General features: G+C 28.2%; 1 long non-coding RNA gene across 3 annotated transcripts; it reads left to right on the forward strand.

The window, feature by feature from the left end:
• The first annotated feature begins 1,370 nt into the window (after nt 1–1,370).
• Nucleotides 1,371–11,385, forward strand: LOC136079513 (uncharacterized). 3 transcript variants are annotated; one of them, XR_010637973.1, is made up of 11 exons: nt 1,371–2,079; nt 2,151–2,350; nt 2,490–2,561; nt 2,857–3,090; nt 3,176–3,281; nt 3,440–4,749; nt 4,928–5,018; nt 9,981–10,069; nt 10,496–10,601; nt 10,686–11,095; nt 11,235–11,385. It is a non-coding gene; the product is annotated as an uncharacterized LOC136079513 (long non-coding RNA). The 3 variants fall into 3 exon arrangements; XR_010637974.1 differs by having other exon boundaries at nt 3,493–4,749; XR_010637972.1 differs by having other exon boundaries at nt 3,176–4,749.
• The last annotated feature ends 3,204 nt before the right edge of the window (nt 11,386–14,589 follow it).

Here is a 14,589-nt window from a genome sequence, read left to right on the forward strand (position 1 = left end):
ATAGCATGCGATTTTTTCAGGAATATCTTCTAGCCTAACCGATATTTTCTAGCCTAGAAGTGTAGTTATTGTTACGAGTTTTCACTAGCTATTCTCTACCTTAATTAGCTAGCGGGTCGCTAGCTTATTTAGCTAGCAATTCGCTAGCTTATCAAGCTAGCGATCCTCGTGGCCAAATCGCTGTCTTTATCGTAACGACTTGTCGCTAGCTAGTCGCAATTTTTTGTAGCAAGCGACCCTCGTGGCTAAATCGCTATCTTTATCGTAACGACTTGTAGCTAGCAATTCGCTAGCTTATCAAGCTAGCGATCCTCGTGGCCAAATCGCTGTCTTTATCGTAACGACTTGTCGCTAGCTAGTCGCAATTTTTTGTAGCAAGCGACCCTCGTGGCTAAATCGCTATCTTTATCGTAACGACTTGTAGCTAGCAATTCGCTAGCTTATCAAGCTAGCGATCCTCGTGGCCAAATCGCTGTCTTTATCGTAACGACTTGTCGCTAGCTAGTCGCAATTTTTTGTAGCAAGCGATCCTCGTGGCCAAATCGCTATCTTTATCGTAACGACTTGTAGCTAGCGATCCTCATGGCCAAATCGCTGTCTTTATCGTAACGACTTGTCGCTAGCTAGTCGCAATTTTTTGTAGCAAGCGATCCTCGTGGCCAAATCGCTATCTTTATCGTAACGACTTGTAGCTAGCGATCCGCTAGCTTAAAAAGCTAGCGATCCTCGTGGCTAAATCGCTGTCTTTATCGTAACGACTTGTCGCTAGCTAGTCGCAAGTTTTTGTAGCAAGCGATCCTCGTGGCCAAATCGCTATCTTTATCGTAACGACTTGTAGCTAGCGATCCGCTACCTTAAAAAGCTAGCAATCCTCGTGGCTAAATCGCTGTCTTAATCGTTACGAATATCGCTAGCCGATTTCCCACCGGGCATATGTCGAACACAATCTGAATCCCGTTTGCTTGTCTTATCGTTTTCTTCGAAATTATAATGTTTGAAGGCAATTTCACCTTTAAAAAAATAATTAAATCGTGTTAATTTTCGGTTCAAAGATGGCAACTGTAATAAAATATCGTATCCGCCCACTGATCTCAATAATAACTATTATTATTGAGATCAGTGTATCCGCCTAGAATATCATATCCCCCATAGCAAAATTTAAAACGCGGACACGCTATAAAGTAATAGAATTTAGAAGTGCACCAACTACGTCCGCCAAGTTTGTAAACATTGTTTACAATCTTGTTCATAGTCAAAGACGATTGTTATTCATGGGGGATATAATATTCTAAGTGCTAAATTGATCTATTTTCCTATATTTTACTAGGTTTTAGGTTGAATAAGATTGTTATACATGGGAGATATAATATTCTAAGTGCTAAATTAATCTTATTTCTTATATTTTACTAAGTTTTAGGTCGAATACAGTTGTTATACATGGGGGATATGATATTCTAAGTGCAAAATTGATCTTATTTCCTATATTTTACTAGGTTTTAGATTGAATACGATTGTTATGCATGGGGGATATGATATTCTAAGTGCTCTATTTTTTGCTACAAAAAATTTAACTACAATGTTTTAAATAATTTCCTGTATTTTACTATGTTTTAGGTTTAATAGGATTATTATACACACATTAACAATAATTATCGATTACAAAGCACTTAATCTTCAAAAACCGCACAAACGTTACTTCTTTTTTTTGTTACAACCATTTCAACAATTTATGTATTTACATTTACTTCATTATATATTTTTTAAGTAACTTTATACATGTAAATGTTATTATTTAGTATGGCATTATGTTAGAATTTTTAGATAGATGACTCTATTATTTGTAGCAATTATTTTTTAAGGATTAATTTGATTAATACTTTTATACTTAAGTTGTTGTTAGGTTGTTGTTTAAAAATAAAAAGTTCAGATATTTCTGGCCTACAATAGAAAAAGAGACAAAAAATGACGAATATTTTGATAATTTTTTAAAATACTTAATGGAAAGCAAATACCCGTCTGGTCTAGGAAAAAATGACAAACGTAGTTTTAGAATTGTGGCAAAAAGATATTGTGTACAAGGTATGGTAAAGAAAAATTTTCCAAATTTATCAAATAATAAGCATATTTTAAATAAGAGCAATTCTTTTTAGATGGAAAGCTTAAGCGTAAAGTTGTAGTTAATGGGAATTGCTTTTATGCAGACATTATTATTGATATAGAAGTGAGACTGCAGATATTTACTGCAGTGCACGACAGTCCTATAGGTGGTCATAGTGGACAAACAAAAGCAACTGCATAGATAATGGAAAAATATTATTGGCCTAATATTAGTAGAGACATTAAAAATTGGGTAATTATTACTAAATAACAAGTTAGGCAATTTTGTTTATTTAATTTTATTTTCAATATGTGTATCCAATAATTTTTTATACGACGCACATTTTTATAATTAGCTATTTATCTGACTTTGTTTTGACTATATTTCACAGGTAAAATAGTGCAAACGTTGTCAAAAATCTGGTCATCTAATTACTGTACCAGAGCCATTACATTCAATAAAAGTAAAATTTATTATTTTATTAATGAAAAACCTTATAACTAATTTTCACTAACATTAATGAATTAGATACATATATTGATACATAAGTTGCAAAATAAAACTGGGAAAACTAGTGTCACAAATAAAGCAGCAGTGACTGAGATGTTAGACCCCCATTTCTATAATCCATAAGCTTAAAGTTTGAGCAAGAAACGATAGTGACCTGAACGAGGTTGGAATTGGGTAACAAACTTATCAGATCTTTGTCTTACAACTTCCTTATCATGCCGAAAGGAAGTAATAATACTTTTTTTTAGACAACACGAGTATGGCAAATTGTTGGTATTGATTTTGCAGGACCATTTACAGAGACATTAATGGGCAACAAATACTTTATGAGTTGCACAGATTTTTTTTCAAAATGGCCCGTTGCATACGCATTATCAAACAAGGAGGGTATAACGGTAGCAAAAGCAATAATAAAACTTGTAACAACTTTTGGATTTCTGTCTGTAATACTTTCCGACAATGGAACTGAGTTTTGTAATGAGGTAGTAAACTTATACTTAAAAACATCTAGTTTTCAATTATTTGAATGTTTGAAAAATAGATTAAAATTTGTTCATGACCTTTTAGCTAAACGATGAAATGTATTGAATCCTTGGAATAGAAAGAAGGAAAACTGCAGTCTACCATCCGCAACAAATGGTCAAAATGAGAACACAAATAAAAATATAAAAAGGTTGACACTTACTTTTAGATAAAATTAATTACTTTTCTCATGAGGTTTTTGGTTTGAGGTTGAGGTTTTATTTTTATTGTTTGTAATGTTTAAAACTAAAGAAATGATATGAAACTGTTTTTGTAAAATTAGTTGTTCATGTAGCATTTTTTTATCAGAAAAATAAGAAAACTTGTTAATGACAATCAATTAAATTGGGATGAATTCTTAGATGCTGTTTTGTACCCGTTGAGAATTGAACGACAAACATCCACAAAAGTGTCACCATTTGAGATAATGTTTGGTGGTCACTTACCTGTTTGCAGTAGTGAGTATAAGGAAGAAAGTACTTTTTGTATAATTAAGTTAAATAATAAAAGTTAACAAAACCACCAAAAAATTTGTTTTTATTGTTAGTATATTACATGAAATAATATAGTTGTTCAGGGGATAGCTATATTAGCAGCGACTGATGAAGAAGTTAAAATTGAAGTAGAGAAAAAAAAAAATAATATTTAAATTTTAGCAAATTTGATTACCAAAGTAATTGTCCAAGGTTTTATGTCCAAGTTTTTTATCTATATTTTCACACATCTGTTTTGATTGTTCTTTAAAATGCTATTTATATTAGGGCTTTACCGGATTTTATTACCGGTTTACTGGATAGTGAGTTTTTCTCAGGTTCTATAAGTGTTTATAAAGTGAAACAAGTGTTGCCTCAAAAAATCTACAAAATAGTTATAACACTGGTATATTTGCTGATAAAAGAAAATAATTAAAAAAAAAAAAAAAACCGGCCATAAAATCTCTTATATTTAGTACATTACCAGCACAAATGCCAGTGGTATGCCAGTTTTTAACTGATTATTTAAGACAAATTCAGGAATACATTTTATAGTAGACTTCAAACATTTTTTTCTACTTTATAAATATTTATAGAACTTGATAACAATTCAAAATCCGGCATACCATGTAAAAAAATCTGGTATAGCCCTAATTTTCATGTTTGAAGAGAGAAATTCTCATTAATATTTCTATTAATAACCAATTTAAAGATATAAAAACTTTTTGCCTTTTTGTGCAAAAAAAGCTGCTTGATTGAAGATATTGATGGTATGTAGTAATAGGAGGTGTAATCAGAAAATCGTAAGGTTTTGTGCTAAGTATTGGATTTTAGAATAATTTTATTTGGCTAAACTCTAACAAATAATGATGTATTCTAGTGTATCGTATATGTATTATTAAAGTAATGAAATGTTAAAAAAAGTTAAAAAAAGATGTATTTATATTTATTTTAATTTGGTTCACAGGAAATAAGCTAATTGACTCACTTGGAGAGATAACACCAATTAAAGTTGTAATAGGTATTTATCCAAATTTGGGTGGCTGCAAGGTATACGATTACTCAATACAAGATACCTTGCAAGACTGCCTAAGTGATGAAGTTGTATACATTTATCTGAGACTATTAGCAAACAATCAAGAAAAAGTAAATTTTATCTATAAAACTTGTTTGTATTTTTAAGAAAGATACTTCATAAAAGTTTATATAGTACAAAAAATCTTATTTCTTAATACATAACTCTTACATATTAAATAATTTAATTGGAATATCAAAATTTTTATTTTTTATTTCATATTTTGAAATATTATAACTTTTATTTTAGGCAGAAGAAAATTGAAGTTTTGGCACCAGCTGGGTTACTTTTGCTGGAAGAGTTGCCACTTCAAACTGACTTAATACAAAGACAACACGAGGTATTCAATTTTATATATATATATATATATATATATATATATATATATATATATATATATATATATATATATATATATATATATATATATATATATATAGTAGTTAACCAAATTGAATTGTGAATAGCTAATAATATATATTATTATAGTAATAATAATTTTAAAAATATATTTTAGAGCGAGCTGTTTAAACTAGATATTTTAATATGCTGTGTTGTTGCAAATGCTCATTGGACACTTACAGTATGTACAATAGGGTGGAGTGATTTTCATACTTTTTTGGAAATTCAACTTTAGTAACCCGGGAGTAAGTTCAACGGGGTAAAATATGAGCTCATGAAAAATTTCAGCTATCCAAAATAAAAAATGGCAAGCTTAATCGACTTTGAAAAAATGCGAAAAAACGCAATTTTTCTTAATTTTCATGTTTTTCTTCAATTTATGAAATCAATTAATAAAAATAGCAAAACCATTCAAAAGTTTATTTTTTCAAATAAATTTATTCATAATGAAATGGTTAAATAAATTAATAATAAATTATAAAAATTTTATTTAATATAATGGTATATAAGCAATATACTCATTAAAACATTTAATTTATTTTTAGCAAGTTTTTATACCTCATTTTAACGCATATCTATTAATATAAAATGCAATCAAGTTTTAAACAGCAAACTTAAAATTACTTAACTGTATATACAAAGTTTACTTATGTAAGTTATTTTTAGTTTTTTAAAGTACAATTAGTGGTAATAAAAATAGTCATGGATACCATCACCAAAATCCAAACATGTTTTTAAGTTGTTTTTTTAATTGTTCTTTACATTATAAACACTTTATATATATTATAAACACTTAAATTCATGAATATAAAATTTCAATTGCCAAAGGGACGAGCATATGCGAAATATTTCTAAAATAAATATCTTGCAAATGTGAGTCGAACACTTTACCACTACCCTACTACTGCATTGGTCCTAAATCCTAAACACACTTTTATATTCCTCGCAATCAAAAAAGTAAAAGCAAGTACATTCATATAAAGATGTTTTATTAACATCAAATGCATAACAAAATTATTTATTAAAAAACCACAAAGCCGTTTTTAGTTTCAAAATGTGGTCGAATTTTCCTGGATTTCAGTTTGGTCAAAATATATTTATGACGAGCTTCTCTGCCATATACTTGGTGACTAGCCTCTGTAACTAATTTGACATCGCGTTCTATGCTCTGCGCATGAGAAGGAAATTCAAGTAAGTTCGGAACTTCTTTAGTTGCAATTAGTGCATCGATTTGGTCATCCTTCAACTATATTGTTGATGCCGGTTCACTGCTTTTCTTAAAGTCAATTAATTCTGTCCAAGAAGTTGCTTGAAAGTTTATGTCAACATTAGCAATATTTGTAACACGGCATTCTTTATCTTTACTTGTCCTGAGTTTTTTAATGACTAGTAACGCCTGTTCCCTTATGTTAGAATCTTCATATCTAAGCATACAATATAAAAAGTTCTCAGGCAATAGACAATATGAATTTTTTTTTAGATTTTTAAAACAAATATTCTGTATTTCCTCATCTTGCTTTCTTATCTGTTCTGTCATTTTAAAAAATATACTCGGAGAATCCATAAATTTAGAAGACCTTTTGATAAGAAACCAAATGTATGCATACACTTGTACAATAAAATTCACAAGCCTTACATGCTCTAGACTTGGTGCTTCAATACGAGTATACAAAGCCATGATTCGAATTGCTAAAGTCAACCATCTTGCGTTGTTTAGTGGACCAATTTTTCTTCTAAAAAATATGGGATTAACAAATCCTTTAGAAATTCCAAGACAATATTCGAATAATAGTCTTTGATCGTGACTTAAATCATTAATTACTTCAATGGGAATATTTAGTATCTCCACTGGAGTATCAATTTTGGTAAACTTCACTTGTGGGTTAAGATGGAAATCTATAGAAACTTGCTTTCCAATAGGTCCTGAAAATTTATTTGGACACTTCGAACTGCCATCAACTATTTTGAATACTTTTCGAAATGGAAGTTCATTGTGATGCAAAGTACATCCGATAAGGTGTATTTTTCTTTCTAATTTCTTTTCTAAACATGCAACAACTCCAGTTTTGAAACCTTTGTTGACATTTGTATTATCAAGAAGAAGAGCTTGCACTGATGTTAAACTATCATACTCTTTTAGAACATTATATACAACTTCACTTTGAAGTAAACCAGTTGCACCATTTGATGGAAGATTTTTATGAGAGAGATATGAACCATTTTTAAAACTATTTTCATTAGTAAAAGTTAAATGATGTTCTTTTTCAGTAACTCTCGACAAGCGAGTTTCTCCATTTTCAATGACATCCTTAAACTGAAGAACATTTTTATCATCTTTACCATCAACACCCAAACACACCAAGTTACTTAAATTATTATCATGTTGATCACCATATCTTGACATTATTTTCTTCTTCTCTCTATAAAACAACTCAAAGTATTATATTTAGCAAAATATCATATTAAATGGTTTGTAAATAAGCATTTATATAAACTAATAAATAAAGAGATATATTTATATGTGTCTAACTTATATAATGAAATAGTTTTTACCTCTCAATTTTGCTTCGATCTACAACTTGATTCAAATCTCCATGTTTAATGATTCCATAATCTAGAAGTAGAGCATTCGCTAGTGCAGCTGCAACACGAGATGAGACATCATACCTACAAATAAGAAACTATGAAATAAATAAACAAAACTGAAAAAGCAAAGTATATTATCTATATGTGATCCCTTAACATTCTATATTCACCCTCTCCTCTCCTACTGGGGATGAACAATGAACTTATGATTTTTTTTCATACTTTTAATATAGTATATTTAAGAAATTCTCATCTAAACTCAATATGCATGAAAATTTTATATACCCGACAGCCTCCATTGCAAATCTATCAAGTGTAATTAAATTATATTGAGAACTTTTTAATGGATTATATTCTTCCTCAGAATCATTTACCTGTAAAAATACTTAGTATTTAAAATATAAAAAAAACAACCATATATCTCAAGCAGCACACTTTGTAGGGCCAACATTTAAACAATATTGAAATCGTTGAAACAAAGCTGTTTTAGCGTTGCCCCAGTGTGCTGTTTGCAATATATATATATATATATATATATATATATATATATATATATATATATATATATATATATATATATATATATGTATATATATATATATATATATATATATATATATATATATATATATATATATATATATATATATATATATAAATTAGATAAAACACATTTAATTTTTTTCTTATATTCTATTATTATAGTCAGGAACCTTCCTGATAAACTTACAGATGGTGACACAATTTATTTAAGAAAAAAATTAGATAAGTGTTTTTACTAATTTACTATTGCTCTGTTCTTTAAGAACATTGAGTACTCATTTGTAGGTTATTATAACATATATATATATATATATATATATATATATATATATATATATATATATATATATATATATATATATATATATACAAATATACATATATATGCTACCAAAACATCTGGATCAGATGCTGAAACTTCAGATATGTGACCAGAATCAATCAATGAGTTATGAGCATAAGGCATTTTAACATGATCTATAAGCTCTACTTGACCTAACCTTTCCGGAGTAAATGTACCAGATTTTAAATTAGCCTTTCCTAGCTGATAAATACCTTTTGGACCAATCTTGTTTCTCTGGTCACAAATATATGCCCTGTCTTCAGAAGGGACCTTAAATATAATTTTTTTAAATAATCAACTACTTCAGTTTAATTGAAGTGAAATCAAAGTATAATAAAAAATTCTTAGTACAATAATTGCAGATTAAAACAACAAATACTCTAATATATACAATAATATATAAAAAATTTAATCAAATACCTTTCTAGTTTTACAAAGACACAAGATGTGCTCTACTTGGCAATTGATGATGCTACACTTAACATCCCTGTCATTACATAAAACAGTCGCTAATTCACAAGTACATGATGATATATCAAAGAGTTTATCTAAAATCATATCTGGATACTCCTTAGTTTTAGATTTAAAACGTCCTCGGTTTATAGATTTTACTCTTTCAAAAAGATTTCTTAATTTTCTTAAGATTGAATTTCTCTGAAGAAGAGGTAGACGTGGGTTTACTTTATTCCACAAAGTACTAAGAGAATTGTCAACCTCTTCTAGTAGATTCTGTTTGGAAATATTTTGGTTATTGCTTTCAGTAAAATAAAAAAACTGAATTACTTGACGAAATGTTGGAAGATCAGCTGAAGGTATTTCTGATGGGAGGCCTCCGTATTTTAAACTATTTTCCAAACGAGTTTTCCTGGATTTGCTCTTAGGCATTTTTTCTATAAATTGTTTTGCTATTAATAAATTATAATTTAAAAATCTAAAAACAACAAAACAATGCGCAATGCGCATGCCCACTTTGAAAAAAAATCAAAAAATGGCGGTTTTCCTCGAAAATAGATTAAGTCTAAATAAATGTACATTTTTGTGAACCAGCCATTTTCCAGGCATTATTAGCAAGAACATGTTATACATTTTATTATTATTTTTTGATAATCTATTTACTCCAGGGTTACTATAGTTCTGATTCCAAAATCACTCCACCCTAATGTACAATGCTATTATATTATTTTTATAGGATTTTTTTTTGTGTATGAATTTTTAGGATTTTTAAATGTGGATGGGTGTGTCATTTTATAGTCACAGTTTATAGTTCAGTATATTATATCACAGTTATAGTCATTAATAAGCAGATTAAGTAAATCTAAAAATATAGTTTTTGATTATCAAATTATTTTATTGCATTACAATTGAATATATTGCACATTTTCTCTTGCTCGGCATTATCTCTAATATTTACCTAATATTCTGTTGCAGGTTATTAAACCAAGTGAGAAAATAATTCATTACATTAACCTTTTGGGTGAACTCAAAACTTCTCTAATTAAAGAAGAAATAAAATGGAAGTATGATCTTCAAATGTTTTCAATCATTATTATTACATTTTGATTTTCATGTTATTTTTCGAAAATAATTTTCAAAACTCTAGTAGTTATTTGTTTAACAAAGATATTTTGGAGAAATTCAAACTACTGACATCACCACATGCATTACAAACTGATAGCATATCATGTGGAGTCTTTTGTCTTAAGTTATATTGAAAATATCGAAATAGTGGTAAAGTAAATAAAAAAATAAAAATATAAAGGTCAAAATGATTTCATGTGTGCTATAATAGCAAGTTTATTCCTAAAACAATGTAAATTTAAATAACTAAATAATATTAAGGCAAAACAATATACAATGATTTTTGTAGTGTTTTAAGTTTTATATTTTAAAGTTAATTCTAAAAAACTGAATTTTTTTATAAACAAACAATATTTAATTCTTAGTTAGCTGAAAACTTTATCAATGGAGAAAAACTGACACAGGTTTTTAAAATTGAAGATGTTCAAGAGTATAGAAAACGAGTGGTTCACTTATTGATTGATAAAGGAGGTTTGTTAACTGTGAAAATCATTATGAAAGTATAGAAATGTTTTGAAATTTTAATAGATGCTAATGATGCAAGTTTAAATATAGGTCACAGAAGTTGGCAAGGTGAACTATGTCGTTTATGTGGCAATAAAAAAGGACCGAAAAGAAATAAAAATCAAAAGATAAATGGATAAAAATATTTCATTGATGATGTTTTTATTCATTTAAAAATTAAGTGTTTTGGAATCGATAATTATTGTTAATGTGTGTATAATAATCCAATTTGTCTTCAATCATAGTAAAATATATGAATCATTTAAACCATCGCTATTAAATTATTTGTAGCAAAAAATATTTTTTTACAGATAAAATGTGACAATTGTATTCCAAACAGATGGTTTCATACAGAATGCATTGGTTATTTTGCAGAATGCATTGGTTATTTTGCAGAATGCATTGGTTATTTAGAGAAAACAAATTGCTCTTTTACTTGCTCAAATATTTCTCCTTATTAAGTAAGTTTATATTCAAATTCATGAAATATTCTTTTTTGTTTGTTCCAATTTAATTTTTCTCATTTACTCAGGTAAATATAAATTATAGAATTTTAATGAAATAAAATATACTACAACTAACTGTAAAAATTTATATTAGGTTAACATTGCCGACAAAAAGATCAAGACAAAAAAACAATAAAATTGAATATGGTCTATACATATGAGAAATTATATAGTTTATAAATATGTTAATTAAGAATAAACTAGCTATAATTTAAATATATATGAAAAAGAGCAATTTTTTTAAATATGTATTGTACGTTTTCCCCAAGGCCCAAGGGGGCCACTTTTTTGTATTTTTAATTTTTATTCGAACTCCGATAATTTTTATTCGATTCTCCGAAACACGAAACTTGACGAGCTATGCCGCTGCACGGAGAAACTAAATTGAGCGCGGTACTTCCAGGGACGTGGTGGTGGGAGTCGAACTCCGAACGTTTTTCATACAAAGCGAGCGCTTTTACCACTACCCCATTACCGCAAGAAATAAGATCAAGTTAGCTCTTAGAATATCATATCCCCCATGTATAACAATTGTATTCAATCTAAAACCTAGTAAAAAATAGGAAATAAGATCAATTTAGCACTTAGAATATCATATCCCCCATGTATAACAATCGTATTCAACCTAAAATATAGGAAATAAGATCAATTTAGCACTCAGAATATCATATCCCCCATGAATAACAATCGTATTCGACTATGAACAAGTTTGTAAACAATGTTTACAAACTTGGCGGACGTAGTTGGTGCACTTCTAAATGCTATTACTTTAAAGCGTGTCTGCGTTTTAAATTTTTCTATGGGGGATATGATATTCTATTACACAACACATCATAAGGCAACGAATGTCAATTTCATAATAGGATGAAATTGTCAAGTAATTTATTCGATTAACTGTTTTATCTACAGAAAAATTCATCTCCTCATTGCAAACAGAATCCTTTTGAATTTTATAATTTTCGTGAACAGCGTCATGTAAGCGGGGAATTTCATCTGTAAGATTTAAAAAAAAACTTATGTTAAATACCTATCTTTAATCATTGGTGCGAAAACATTTCGTAAAACAAAAAAAAACTAAGCAGAATAATACAGAAGAATCCCTCTGATTCGAATTTTATGGGAAAAATAAAAGTTCGAATTTGAAAGATTTCGAATTATAGAAAGTTTATTTTACTTTAATGTATTTCACGGTGACTTTGCATTTAATCGTATTATAAAGGTTTTCGAATAAAGGAAACATGTTCATATCCCTTGATTTAAAAATTTTGTTCATTGGTTAACCTTTTAAGTTGTAAAATTTACCTTTTAACTTGTAAAACAAACTTGATGTAATAATGTTTGCAGATGATACTAATTTATTTTATTCATCTCAGTCTATTAAAGAACTCTTTGAAACAACGAATATCGAACTTGAAAAACTTAATATCTGGCTAAAATCTAATAAATTATCTTTAAACACAGAAAAAACCAATTACATTTTATTCCATCCCAACCAAAAAAGAAAAAAAATACCTAATATATTACCATTGCTAAAAATAGAAAACAAAAATATTGAAAGAACCTCAATAACAAAATTTCTAGGTTTACTAATTGACGAAAATATTTCATGGAAAGCACACATTGACTATTTAAATACAAAAATAACCAAAAACATTGGCGTGCTATACAAAGCTAGACCAATGTTATCCCAAGAAAATCTAAAACATCTTTATTTCTCATTTATACAGACCTATTATACATATGGTAATATAGCATGGGCAAGTACCAATAAATCCAATTTGAAATCACTTTATCGACGTCAAAAACATGCCGTTAGAATTGTCTATAAAAAAGACAAATTCACTCATGCTGAACCTTTGTTAAAACTCCTTAATGCACTAAACGTCTATAGAATAAACATTTATCAAAACTTATTGTTTATGCTGAAATATAAACTCGGGCTTGTCCCATCACATTTCTCAAATGATTTCTTTAAAAGCAATAGAAATAGATATGACACTCGAGAAGTAGGAAACTTTAATATACCGTTTAGAAAAACAAAACTATCGCGTTTCACAATTTCATATCGCGGTCCCTATCTCTATCCTAACTGATATCCAGAAATGCCATAATTACAAAATTAGATAACCAAAATTGTTTGAAAATCTTACTAAAAAAATTCGTTTTAAATATAAACAATTATATGAACTTACACTAAACTAATACTGAAACTAGAGCCAAAATTAAAGTTGAAACGAAAATCCCAAAAAACTTCAATAACAAATATTAATATAAAAAATATATAAATCAAAAATAATTTTATATATGCCTAATCATATATTTATGTGTGCAAAATCTAGCATTAATCAATTATTTTTTATCTTACATTTTATTATATGTGAATCCAATATAAAATGAACTACCATTATATTTTGTGAAACTAGAAACATGTAAAAACAAAAATACAAAAAATATTACTAGTACAAGCGGTTTCTTGATGACAAGACCATCTGGTCTTCTGCAAGTTTCCCGCGTTCTTTTAATAATAATGATACCCTGCAGTTATATTCTTTGTATTCTATAAAGTTGTGAGATTTTATTTTTTCTCTTACCATCATATATTTTATAAAAATTGTAAATTTGTATCAGTTATATAGATAGAATCACAATATTGTAAAGATAAAAGAACAAAAAAAAAAAACAAAAAAAAAAAAAAAATCACAGAAAACTTTATGAATCTCACAGGACGATTTTAGCTGTCAAACGACGCACAACAAACGTTAAATGGCATTTTCAAAAGTCATAGACACGTGAAATGTTTACAGGCAATGATATTAAGTAGAGTTAAAGCTTTTTGCCAAATATAAGTTAGGTGACAAATCCAGAGACAGGTAACGCTAAATTGATTTAACGTTTTTTTCCAGTACAAAAATATTCACCACGACTTTTTGAAAAATATCAAGTAATTTAAAGCTTTTAGCCTGAATAAAATACCCGTTTTATGACTTAACATTAAATGTATTTTTAAAATCAGAGAAAAGATAATGTTTTATTTGACTTTGTGTATTTTTGCCGGTTTGTAGACCGTAAACTTTACAATACTGCATCATTAAGTCAAAACTGCCAAATTTTGACTTAACGTCTTTTGCCAGTTTACCCACGATATATATATATATATATATATATATATATATATATATATATATATATATATATATATATATATATATATATATATATATATATATTTATATATATAGAGAGAGAGAAAGGCGGTTCTACAAATAAAATGTGGGAGGGGGAAGAATCCATAAAAAGTACCGACTGGCTTCGTAAATAAAAAAATAAAAAAAAAGATCTTCAAAATTATAATATACCCGACTGAGTTGTGCCAAATACCCAATAAGCCGACTAAATGCGTAAAAAAATTGACTTTAACTGGAAAATTATATTTAAGTAGTATGAAATGT

Source organism: Hydra vulgaris, chromosome 04 (assembly GCF_038396675.1).
Source record: "Hydra vulgaris chromosome 04, alternate assembly HydraT2T_AEP".
Classification (NCBI taxonomy): Eukaryota; Metazoa; Cnidaria; class Hydrozoa; order Anthoathecata; family Hydridae; genus Hydra; species Hydra vulgaris.